Here is a 12,403-nt window from a genome sequence, read left to right as displayed (position 1 = left end):
TCTGTGATTTTGATCCAACACAAGTAATGTTGTTTCCTGTTTTGTAGTTTTTATTTTGTTTTTGTTTTGTTGGTTCTTCCTAAATGAAAGGGAGAGGGCAGAGAGAGTTGCCTATTTTTCTGGCTCAGTCATAGCCTGATATGCATTCTATTAGCCTACTCTTGGGCATGGGAACTGGTTTCTCTATATTCCGTATATACATGACACCACCTAATATATTTTCTTCTGTTATTGACCTTTTTGCTTAGTACAGCCCCCTCCAGTCCCAAAGGGTCAGATGAGGCCAAACCAAGAACTAACTAGAAAACTGATTTTAAAACTGAGGCTACCAGAGAAGCAAGTGAAGGAGAAAGGGGCAAAAGTAAGGTGGGAGGGAGCACAATGGACTTTGGTGGTGGACTCTGGTGTCATGGGAGAGGGTGTTAACACCACCTGAGGGGGAGATCTTACACTTCCAATGCACAAACAAGGTTGTAAACAATGTTATAACAAAATAAAATATGATAAAACAATAAAAATAATGTCACACACTGGAAAAAAGGAGAGAATTCTAAACTCAAAAAAATTAGTTGGTATGTAGGAAAATTCCAAACTTTAATAGTGAATAATAGTTTTTAAAATATCAACAGGTTATCAAATTTTACAATGTTCTCTAAGCATGATGTTATTCCCCCTTACTTCTAAAATGAGAAATATGATGAATAAAGCTAAGGAGCACATGTGACATTTACATTTAAATTAAAATCAAATATATTTTAAAATTCAGTTATTTAGAGCCACAAGGCATATTTCAAGTGTTCAATATCCTGGTTGATATTGACTACCATATTGTAAAGCTCAGATAAAAACATGTCCCTCATCATAGAAATTTCTATTGTATAATATTTGTTATAGAATGCTCAAATTTTTTAAATAAGACAAAAATTTTAAATTAATAGTAAAGCCTTCTACTTACAATATATATGCAATCTCATTTCTATTATGTCTCTCCCACATTTATAATATCAATTTTCTTATTTTTGCTAAATGAATGATCTAAACAATAAGCTACATTAATTTTGCCCATGATCAAATGGAGGCGCCCATGTCTGCTTATTGGACATGAGTGTTCTACACAATGCTGAGTTGGGTCTCTTGTTCATTTGCTCCACAAATTTGTTACAAGTTCTTGATTTATCTTTTTTTATGTGTCTAATACACAAAACAAAATTTACCATTAAATCATTTTAAGAACATACATATTAGTATAGATTTCAGTGATATTTATTTTTGTTTTCAGATATTTATTTCATTTTGTTAAGGTAATGTTGACTTGCAGGAATGTATATGTTTTGGGAGGACAGGTTCACAACTCCTCAAATGTATGCTGGCACACCACACCCCCCCAAGCAAAACACTACTGACCTTCTTCCACAGTCCATTTGGGCCTTTGACCCTTTTTTCCCCATGTCCTGCCCACTCCCTCTAGTAGCCTCAGTTCTACATTCAGAATCCAAGGGGTTTTTTTGGTTTGGTTTTGTCAATTTGTTTGCTTTGATTTTGTATTCTACATATGCATGAAATCATCTGGAATTTGATTCTTTCTGACTTATTTTGCTTACCATAATTTCCTCCAATTCTATCCATATTGTTGTATTCAATAAATGCCAAGATTTCATCTTCTTGTATGTCTAAGTATTCCATTGTATATATATACTACAACCATACACTACAACTTCTATATCCAATCATCATCAGTGGGCCTTAGGTTGTTTCCATAACTTGGCTATTGCAAATAGTGTTGCAGTGAACATAGGAGTGCATATTATTGCCAATTAAAGTTTTCACATTCTCTGGATACCTAGAAGTAGAATTTCTGGATCATAATATAGTTGAATTTTAATTTTTTGAGGAATCTCTATACTGTTCTTCATAGAGACTGTACCTGTTTATATTCTTCCAATAGTGTACAAGCGTTTTTTTTCCTCAATATCCTCACCAAGATATTGTTTCTGGTCTTTTTGATAAAGACTACCTCATAGATGTGAGTTCGCACATCTCATTGAGACAATGATATGCATTTTTCTGATAATAAGTTGTGTTGATCTTTTGTTCATGTGCCTATTGCCCATGAAAGACCTCTTAGGAGAACTATTTAGATGTTCTGCCCTTCAAATGGTACCTCCATTTTATCAAGGACAAAATTAATATAGTTTATTATTTTAGATCATTCATTTGGCAATAATAAGATTGATATTATGAATGCTGGAAATACAGAATAGTAATAAGATTGCTTGTATATTACAAGTGGAACACAAAGAAATAAGTTTACTTCTTTGTTGTTAATTTGTATGATTTTTTTTTAATATCATTATCATTTCATCATCACCTTTATGAAGGGGTCTCAAAAGATTAAGAAGGGATCTGCAATACAATCCAGTATTTTCACTCCAAGACATGTATCCCCAAAATTCAAAACTACTAATCCAAAAGGAAACCTGCACTCATATTTATTGCAGCACTATTTACAAGAGACAAAGTATGGAAACAACCTAAATTCTTAAAAAAGATGAGTTCTTTATGTATCACAGATGTTGACCTCTTATTGTACACATTATGTGCAAATATCTTCTCCCATTCCATTGAATATTTTTTTCTTTTAATAATAGTTTCTTTTACTGTGCGGAGCATTTTAATTTGACATAATTCCATTTGTTTATTTTTTCTTTATTTCTTTTATCATTAGAGTTGAGTCCGTGAACACAGAACCAATGTTGTAGAATGTTTTACTGTTTCCTTTTATGTATTTTATAGCTCCAGGTCTTATACCACATCTTTAATTGATTTGTAATTAATTTATATGGATGGTATGGGAAAATGATCTACTTTCATTCTTTTGCATGTGGCTGTCAGTTTTCCCAATACCATTTGTTAAAGAGATTCTTCCCTCCTTTGTAAGTAACTATACTATTTATAAATCAGTGGAAACGAAATTTTAAAAAATGAACTATTCTGTGTCTAGTTTCTTTTGCTCAAAATTACATTCATGATATTAACCCACAAAGACAAGAACAGATACTTTAAATAAAACAAATACCATGTAGACATACTCTAACAAATAACCAGAGTTATAATCTAAATGGCATACATCCCTTTTAATTGGTCAAGATTTTATTGCCAGAATCAAACAGGTTGGCAACACACTGTGGTAGTAATGGTGGGAGGTACAGGCACTCTTGAGTGTTGCAGGGGAGATGAACAGTGTGCACCCTCATGGAGAATAATTACTAAATAGATATCAAAATTTAAATGTACAAACATCTGACACAGAAGTTACACAGCTAGAGATATACCTTAGAGATATGCTCTAAAGCAAATGATACTGTATTAAGTGCTATTCGTTGTGGCATTTTCTAAAATTACATTCTGTGACAAACCTTATAGCTTTTAAATAAAACTCATTAAGTAAATGTTGGCAGTTCCATTTGGTGTAGGACATGCAGCTGCTTCTAAAAAGTGAGGCAGCTCCTTATCTGCTGATATGGCTCAATCTGCTGACATATTCTAAATAAAATACCAAAGAAGTAGTAACCACAAAAGTTATGTATAGTCAAGTAACATTTGGTTTAACAGTTAGCATGTACATGTCTGTACTTTCCTAGAATATCTCTCTGCTGATACCTAGAAACTGGTTAGATGTTTGCCTCTGAAAAAAGAACTTTATATGTTTAATGTAATACTTGCAACATGTAAAATACTTTTTTATCTTTGATCAGGTATTTTTTAGATACCATAATCTTTCATAAATCATGTAGTTAACTAATTTGAATGAATACCCCAAAGTTTTCTTTCTAATAGTTAATAAAGAATAAATATGTTTACTTGAATTACAGCATTTCTTTTAATTATTAAGACAAATAAATTTCTTTTCACATATGTAAGGAAACACTCTAGTACAAGCAGCAGTAGCAATATTTGTTAACTTGATGTATCCACATTTTGCATTTGGGGTACTTGGTTGAAAACTCCTGCATCAGAAAACAACATATTTGTTGTAAAGAGTCATTCCTTAGGATTTGTCTGATAACCACAAAGTTAAAATGTAAGGGCATAGTTAGTTCAATGAACATAAAAATCCTGTGACAGATATATAGCTATAAATTTACAAACTATAATTATGTCTAAAATGAATGGAAATATTGCCAAAGATAATAAGATAGGGAAGAATTACAAAGGTTCAAAATGAAAGGGATACATCTGGACCTCCCCAGTGGCATAGCAGGTTGAGTGCAGTGCTGTGAAGCTGTCTGCAGCCTCTGCAGTGTGGGTTCGATTTTCTGCCAGCCAGGGAGATACCCACATGGCATGGCAGACCTCACCTGTCATGCCCACTGCTCTCCCCTCAGCAGTGTATTTCAGTAGATATGCCTGTTCTGCTCCCCACTCTGTCTCTGGTGAATTCTCTCACCCTCCCGCCTCTGGCTTGTACCTCAGCTCTTGTATAAATAAAAACAAATTTAAAAAAAAAAAGGATACATCTGAGGATTAGACATGCACATGTGAAAAATTCTTCTGAGCCTACTGAAATTTCTAGGAAGTAGCAAATATAGTAATCCATTATGTAACAAGAGGTAACTATATTAAATATAAAAATATTTCCAGTTTCCTGTGACTCAGATGACTATGTACAGGGTATGTGTCTCCCATGCTAGTCTGTCCTTGAACATAGAAGGGGCTGATATGTGTTTAAATGAGAGTACATGTTTACCCACTGAGACTAATACCTGCACACCAAACACAGCACCACAATTTTGTAAAATTGAGCAGTGAATATAGGGGATACAGATTTTGAAGTTTAGGCTATAATATATAGAAGAAAATGTTATTTAATTTTAATTTGCCAAATAAGCGTGACAGTAAAAATAATTTCAAGTAGCAAAATTGTCAGTAAGAAATCATCAATCTTTGAAATTCTACTTATTATTTCAGTAGAACTTTTTAAAAAAAAAATTATTCCTCTATTGTAAGATTTTATTTTATTTATTTTATTTTTTTTTTATTTATTTATTTTTTTTTGCATAGAAGAACCAGTGTATAGGCCAGTGGGGAAATAGGGCAGGGTGTGAAAAGATTCACCAGAGACAGAGTGGGGAACAGAACAGGCAGATCCACTGAAATACACTGCTAAGGGGAGCAGCAGGTGAGACAGGAGAGGTCTGCTGCGCCATGTGGGTTAGCAGCCTGGACAAAGATCAAACTCAGATTTGCCGAGGGCCATCATGGTGGTAGCACGGAGACTTAACCCCTAGGCCACCAGGAGCCCTTAAGGATTATTATCCTATATACTCTTTATCACTTTTCCCCTATCTCTAGCCAATTTCCTCAGTAGTGTTTCATGGTTACCCTTGCTTCCCCATTATTTTAACATTATCTTAAACATTTGGGTGTCCAAGAGCTCAGGCCTTAGATTTCCTGATGATTGCTTCCAGCCTTGCAGCACTGAGATGAAACAAATTTTCATCCCCACACAGACTTCTCATTGTAATTTCATTATCATGTACCAAAATCCCTGTGATAATCCATAGAGATCCAAAGTTAAATAGGTTAATCGAACTTGTTTCTAAAACTCAAATCTAGAAATTCCTCATCAGAATTCATGAAAACAACAGTCTTATCATAAAACTTTGGAACCATCCCCAATTTCTCTATCACATGTTTTAGTAAAATGTATAGAATCTGGTCGTTTTCATCAGCCAGTCTCCATCAAGCAATTATCTCTCACCTGATGACTCCAACTCAACTCACTTCATCCCAACTTATATCCTACCCTTAATGTCCACACAATCTAAATGTCAAAAGTCAATTCAGCCAGGTCCTTAAAATAGGAGGCCTGGGCCTCCCTGGTGGCACAAGGGGTTAAGCACCGCACTGTGAAGCAATCTGCAGCCTCTGAAGCACGAGTTCAATCACCAGCCACCTAGACAGCAATCCTCATGGCAAAGCAGACCTCTCCTGACTCACCTACTGCTCCCCTCAGCAGTGTATTTCAGTCAGTCTGCCTGTTCTGTTCCCCACTCTGTCTCTGGTGAATCCTCTCACCCCCTGCATCTCTGGCCTGTGTCCCAGCTCTTGTATGCATGAATAAATAAATCTTAAAAAAAAAAAAAAAAAAAAAAAAACAGGAGGCTTGATTTTGCCCCCAGTGCTCAAAACTTTCCAATAGTTTCTCATTACATTTATGGGGAAAAAAAACAAAGTTCTTACAGCAACCTCTGATGTCCTACATATCTGTTAACACAATTAGTATCATAGAACACACAAGAGGAAAATATAAATATTATTTTACTGTGTTTGGAACGTCCTCCATTATAAAATATGGGAAGAATGAATGCTCTTCAAATCTGATTATTTAGGACTCTGAAATTTGTATGTGGTTGCCAGTCTGAGAAATAGCATCAAATGGTGTTAAGCACATACCTTAAATCTTAAAGCAAATTTTCTTTTCCTATTTATCCATGTAATCTATGAATTAGTTACTGAGAAAGAAATGGAGAGTGAAAACTATGAGATGAAGACTTACAGCTTCCGGGAAAGTTCTACTCCATCCTGCCACAGCCAGGGATGTGCAGTTTCTTTCCTGTATAATCCAACCCAGTAATTGTATTTGATTCTTTGTTGAATGAATCGCTGTGAAAAAAATTAGAATTACTAGTATTATTTATAATTTTAATCATAACAATTTATCTAGAGGGAGCTTACTCAGGTTTAATAAAGCAAACATACCTGCTCATCCTCGTCATCAATCTTAATGAGACGAGAACCCTGGGCTTCACAGGACTGCTTACTCTCATCCCAACTTTTCTCTTCCTTTGAAAAGTAGTAGCAGTCACTTCCACAGCAGGACCACTTCCCATGACATGTATTAGGAGGAATTTGTTTATCTTGAGACACACCTCAAAATAATGCACATTTCATTTATGGATATTTCATGGAATGGAACTTGTTTATCTTGAAAACTAAAGTCAGTATGATGCTCAATCCCAAAGCCATTTAGACACCTGTACATTTAAACGACTTCATGATTTCTAGAGGTGAATGGCCATAGGATGGGTGAGTTCTCTGCACCCCAAAAGTGTGTATGTTAGGAATGGCTCCTCTGCAAACTCTGTATGTAATAATACTGTGAAGCCAGTGACTGTCTCTCATAGACCAAGATCTTTGTTAAAATATCACTGAGAAATCTTGGTTTTTCCAGCACAAATAGTCTTTAGTGTTATGGAGCAGTCCTCCCTCAAGGAAAAGCATTTTAAAAATCAATTCCATGTGGCAAAACAATAGGGGCTTCTGACTTCGGAAAATCCAAGCATCAGATTAATAACAGAAGAAAATGAGAAAAATTAAAATTCCTGTCAAAGCCCAACTAAAATTTTTAAATTACATGTAAAAATAAGACAGGAAGGGATAATTCCATGTAAAAATAAGACAGGAAGGATAATTCCATGAAAAACATAATCTGTAAGCTGTGAGTTTAAGGATTCAGTACATACCTGTATAAATTGGTAAATTTGAATGAGTACAAACTTCTGGTGAGACAGTATTTCCTACTGGGTCATTCACATTTTCACACTTACAACAGCGCTGGAAAACTTGAATGCATGTTATAAAATTAAATGAGTAGCTTTAATCGATCACATTATTATGATCATTTATTCTACTTCTAGATAGCAAAGTAAATGATGTTGACTAACTGAAAAATGATCAGATACCTCATGTTTATGATGTTAAAATAATTTGAAGTGTCACACCGCTAAAAAAAATATTTTTAAATAAAATAATAACCTGCTTTACATTGTTTTTTTAAAGTATATAAAGTACTAAGTGATATTCATAAAACAGAAAACATAAAATATGGAATAAAGTAAAGAATATATAACGGAAATTGATGTCATATATCCTCCAATTAAAAATTCCACAGTTGGAGAAGACAGAAGAGATGATGTCATGTAATTATGAAAGCAGGCCTGGGCATGACGCATCTGTAAGCTAAGGATCACCAAGAAATGCAACATCAGAAGATAAACAAAGTGGGAAGGAAGAAAATTCCTTGATATTTTAACTGAACAGGGACCTTTCTTCAATAAAGACTGCTCGAAACAGGCAGAAGGGAGGGGTGGGGGAATGAAGGAATAGAGTCAAATAAGGGGGGAGGTGTAATTGTATGGGTAATATAACCAAAATGAAAATGCATACATTGTGCAAAGATGAAAAAAGATGTAAGAATTATATAAAATAAAATATTTAAAATGGATGGATGGATAGATAGATAGATAGATAGATAGATAGATAGATAGATAGATAGATAGATAAAAAATTCCACAGTTGAGCCTCCCCGGTAGTGCAGCAGTTGAGCGCTGGGTTGCGAAGCTGCCCACAGCCTCTGCAGTGCCGGTTCCATCCCCCACCACCCACGAGGGTCCCACATGGCACGACAGACCTCTCCTGCTGCCCGCTGCTCCCCTCAGCAGTGTACCTTGGTCCTTCTGCCTGTTCTGCTCCCTGCTCTGGCTCTGGTGAATTCTGTCACCCTCCCATGCTTCTGACTGTACCCAGTGCTTGTATAAATAAATAAATCTTTTTAAAAAAATTTATAAAAATAAAATAAAAATAAAAATTCCACAGTTTATGAAACAGTATCCAGTATTTTATTTAGCATTTACATTCAGAGCTAAGCAAGGAGACATGGCTCTGTGTTTAGTATCAATTTACAAAGAATTCTGTGAAAATACCTGGGAAAAGCAATCAGAGGGCTAACTCTAATATGCAAATCAAAAAAGCTTCAAATCTCTGGGAGAAATAACGATCTCTTTAAAATCTTAAAACAATGTGAAAACCAGAAGTGTGTGGCTATTTAAGTGTATAGCATTTTTTTTTAATCCACTGGAGATTTGTTACACCTGAGAACTTCACTTCTAATTATGTTACCACTACCATCATTCAGCCAAATTCAATCTCTTGGAAAAAATCTAACAATGACTGCACAATACCTTAATGTTCTCAATCATCATTTGTATTAACACAAAAAAACAAACAGTCTCATGTTTTTCTTCTGTTTTCTATAACATTCAATAGAATATATTCAGCGAGGTATGTAAGCCTGATAGCAAGTGGTATCACTGATTCCCTTTTCTCATTTCCCATTCTCATTCAATCAAATGTATATCCTGCAACTTTATATCTTAAAATACTTCTCATATATGTTCCCCCTTTTCATTACTTCTTTCATGCTAGGCATTGGTCACTGAACTATATCCTGGTTTACCAATCTACTCAGACCAAATTTCCCAAAATCCCGATAAGCTCATGTGACATAAGCCTTGCTGTTCCCTCAGTTAAATCTCCCAGTGTGGGGAGGCAAATTTAAAATTCCTATCATGGTACAAAATATTTTTTTTAAGTTGCATAGCCAGTCAAACCTATTTATAGTTTCTTCTCCTATTTAACCATAACCTGTCATTCTCCTAACACATTAAAGCTGTGTCTGTTTTTGTTGTTCTCTACCTAGATGAGTTTTCTCTGTCCTGATCTTCCTGAATAATCCCTATTGTCCTTATACCATGTCAATTATTATCGCTTACAAGAATGTTTCTTGACCCAGGATGTTAGATGGTATTCATCTGATATCTTCATGCCATCATCACAGCTCTAATAATACTTTATTAATTTTATTAAAAAGTGCTCATTAAAAAAACTTTCCCTTTGAAATGAGCTCATTAAGAACTGGTTATATTAATTTATTCATTTTTTGTGTAATATATCATGTCTGACCCAAAGAAAAAACTCAAAATTATTTGTGAAAAACTGAAACTAATAAACATCAAGAAAAAGATACTGAAAGCAAGTGTTTTGTACAAAAGTTTTTAAGTCATAGGAAATATATCAAAACTGATGAATAAACCTTTATGATTTAAGCATGATGTTAGTGTGTATGACAAAGTATGTAATATTGAAATAAAAATTCTCCCAATTCTATGGTTATATGAAAAAAAATCTTAGAAAAAACTTAGCAAAATTTTTGTGCTATTACAGTTGGCATGCTATCATTTGTGACATGAAAACTGATAACAAAATAATAAAATCATCAGAATCAACACTATCATAGCCTACTAACAATTTTATAGTTTACAGAGTTCCAGCTGAGATCAGTAATTATATCTCATTTTTCATCCTGGCCCATTTTTCTCATGAGAAATATGTATCTGATACTCACATAAATATCCTAAAATAGTGCTTTTTAGCAGGAGTAAAAGGCATATTATTCCCAAATTTACTGCAATGACATGCCTTGGAAAATCTGCATAAAGTCAAAAGCAAAATTTATAGTAAATATAGAGCAGAGCAAAGCCCTCAGACTTAGAACAAATGGAAATTTATTTTAGAAACTGAAATTAATATCATTATTTCCTGTGATCAGAATCTCATCAATATTACATTTACATAGACCCCTCAATTTATAAGAACCAGGTACACAACATGAAGTATGAACAGAAACACTTACCGAGGTTTTTTTCCTAACCTAACATTATAATGTTTTCAGAAATTAAGAAATAAACTTTACCTCCACTTTTTTGAGCTGGGTCTCTTTCATCCTTTTGTTTCTTTGAAGTGGGTGATTTCAACTCCCAGTGTATCATTCTGTCCTCACTCATTTTGAGGGCTGAAGGCAAAAACAATGCAAGAACTTTTGTGTTTCGTAGGCACAATTAATAACACTGAAAAATGGAAGCCTTCCTCATGATATGATAGAATACGTCTGAAGTAAATGAGGAAAAGTAACCATTCTTTAGAGACTAACAGAAAGAAAATGATTTTTTTTGAAAATTTCTCTTTGCAATGTTTTATAACAGAGGCCCTACACAATTAAATAATATTTCAATGTTTTATAACAGAGGCCCTACACAAATAATATTTCGTTACAGTTTATAAACATATCATATTATGTTATTTTAATAATTGAATTCATTGTGAAAAATATTAAACTGAAATAGTTCACACTCACCTAAAATTGTAGATTCTTATCTCCTTTTAACAATTATATTTTATCACTTAGTACTGGTTTTAAGCCCAAGTGGCAATTACATCTGATATGAAGACAGTAACCTCCTTACAAAGGAGACACACACTCCAATTTGACAAATTCACCAACATGCCATGTTATACCTGCCAGACCCAGTTCAGTCATATACATTGTCCCTTAAACATTATCATGAGTCACTGGAGTCATAAATGCTCCTTGAGTGTAAGAAAATGCAAAATTCTCTGGATTCAGTGAAAGGGAACTTCAAAGTAACCTTAAATAAGTGAAGTTTAACTTGTAATTCTAACAACATTGCTGCATAATCATGATTATTTTTCAAGGTACAGATGAGAAAAATAAGCCACAAAATTATAACTAATATTCTCAAGGTCAGATAGCTCATTAATAATGGTGTTTATTTCCGTATTTATAGAATTGATAGTACATTAATAGATGAGATATTTATAAGTACAATGTTATATGTGTGGTTTATTAGATTATATTTATCCAAAAATACGATTCTTACCTACACTAGACTTATATAAACACTTCTAACCTTTTCCTCTAGAAATACAATCAATAAATAGTGAATAAAAAGGAGAAAAGGTGTTTCAAAAAACATGATTTTGGCATTTACTGAAACAGTTAACTGTTTTGTTAACTGCTATGTTCTCAAAAAGACTTGAATCTTAGGTTCTTAAAATATTTTAAAATTTTACCATTAAATTACTTTGTAATCTAAAGAAAGTTGAATTGAAAAATCACCAAATAATGATAAAATACATAAATACTCTAGCATTTATCTTTTAATGAATATTCTTTCTACAAGGACAAACTACAAAGTAACTATAGCTTTAAAGTCAGATATTTTTCAAGTAAACTGGTTATTGTTCAATTATTTTTAATTGAATGTCTGAAAACAAGAAAAGAAATTTGTAAATACAAAATTGGATTTATTTTAATAGAAAAATAATCAACATCAAACATTAAAACTTTCCTTATTATGATTTAGAATGACTGTATATAGGCTTTGGATCATTCATTGGTAAGCAGTTAGGTAGCAACAATCAAGGTAAGAAAACAGAAACATGAATGCATAATGTCTGAAAAAGAATAAAAACTCCTCAAAACACTTGAGGATTAAACAGATCATATATGGCATAGTAAATATTTTGATCCTTTTCCATTCTGATCCATCCCTCTTTAAACCTATAGAATAAAATTAACATTTGACATAAATTAACATGGATCCCAAGGTCAGTTCTTTCCAGCAACAATCCCAAACGCTCCCAATTTTCCACAAACCTTCCCTAGAGCACATTCTACCTTATCTCTCCCTACCCAGCAGCC

The sequence above is a fragment of the Talpa europaea genome (assembly GCF_964194135.1).
Source record: "Talpa europaea genome assembly, chromosome: 15".
Taxonomy (NCBI): domain Eukaryota; kingdom Metazoa; phylum Chordata; class Mammalia; order Eulipotyphla; family Talpidae; genus Talpa; species Talpa europaea.
Note: the sequence above shows the minus strand (reverse complement) of the source record.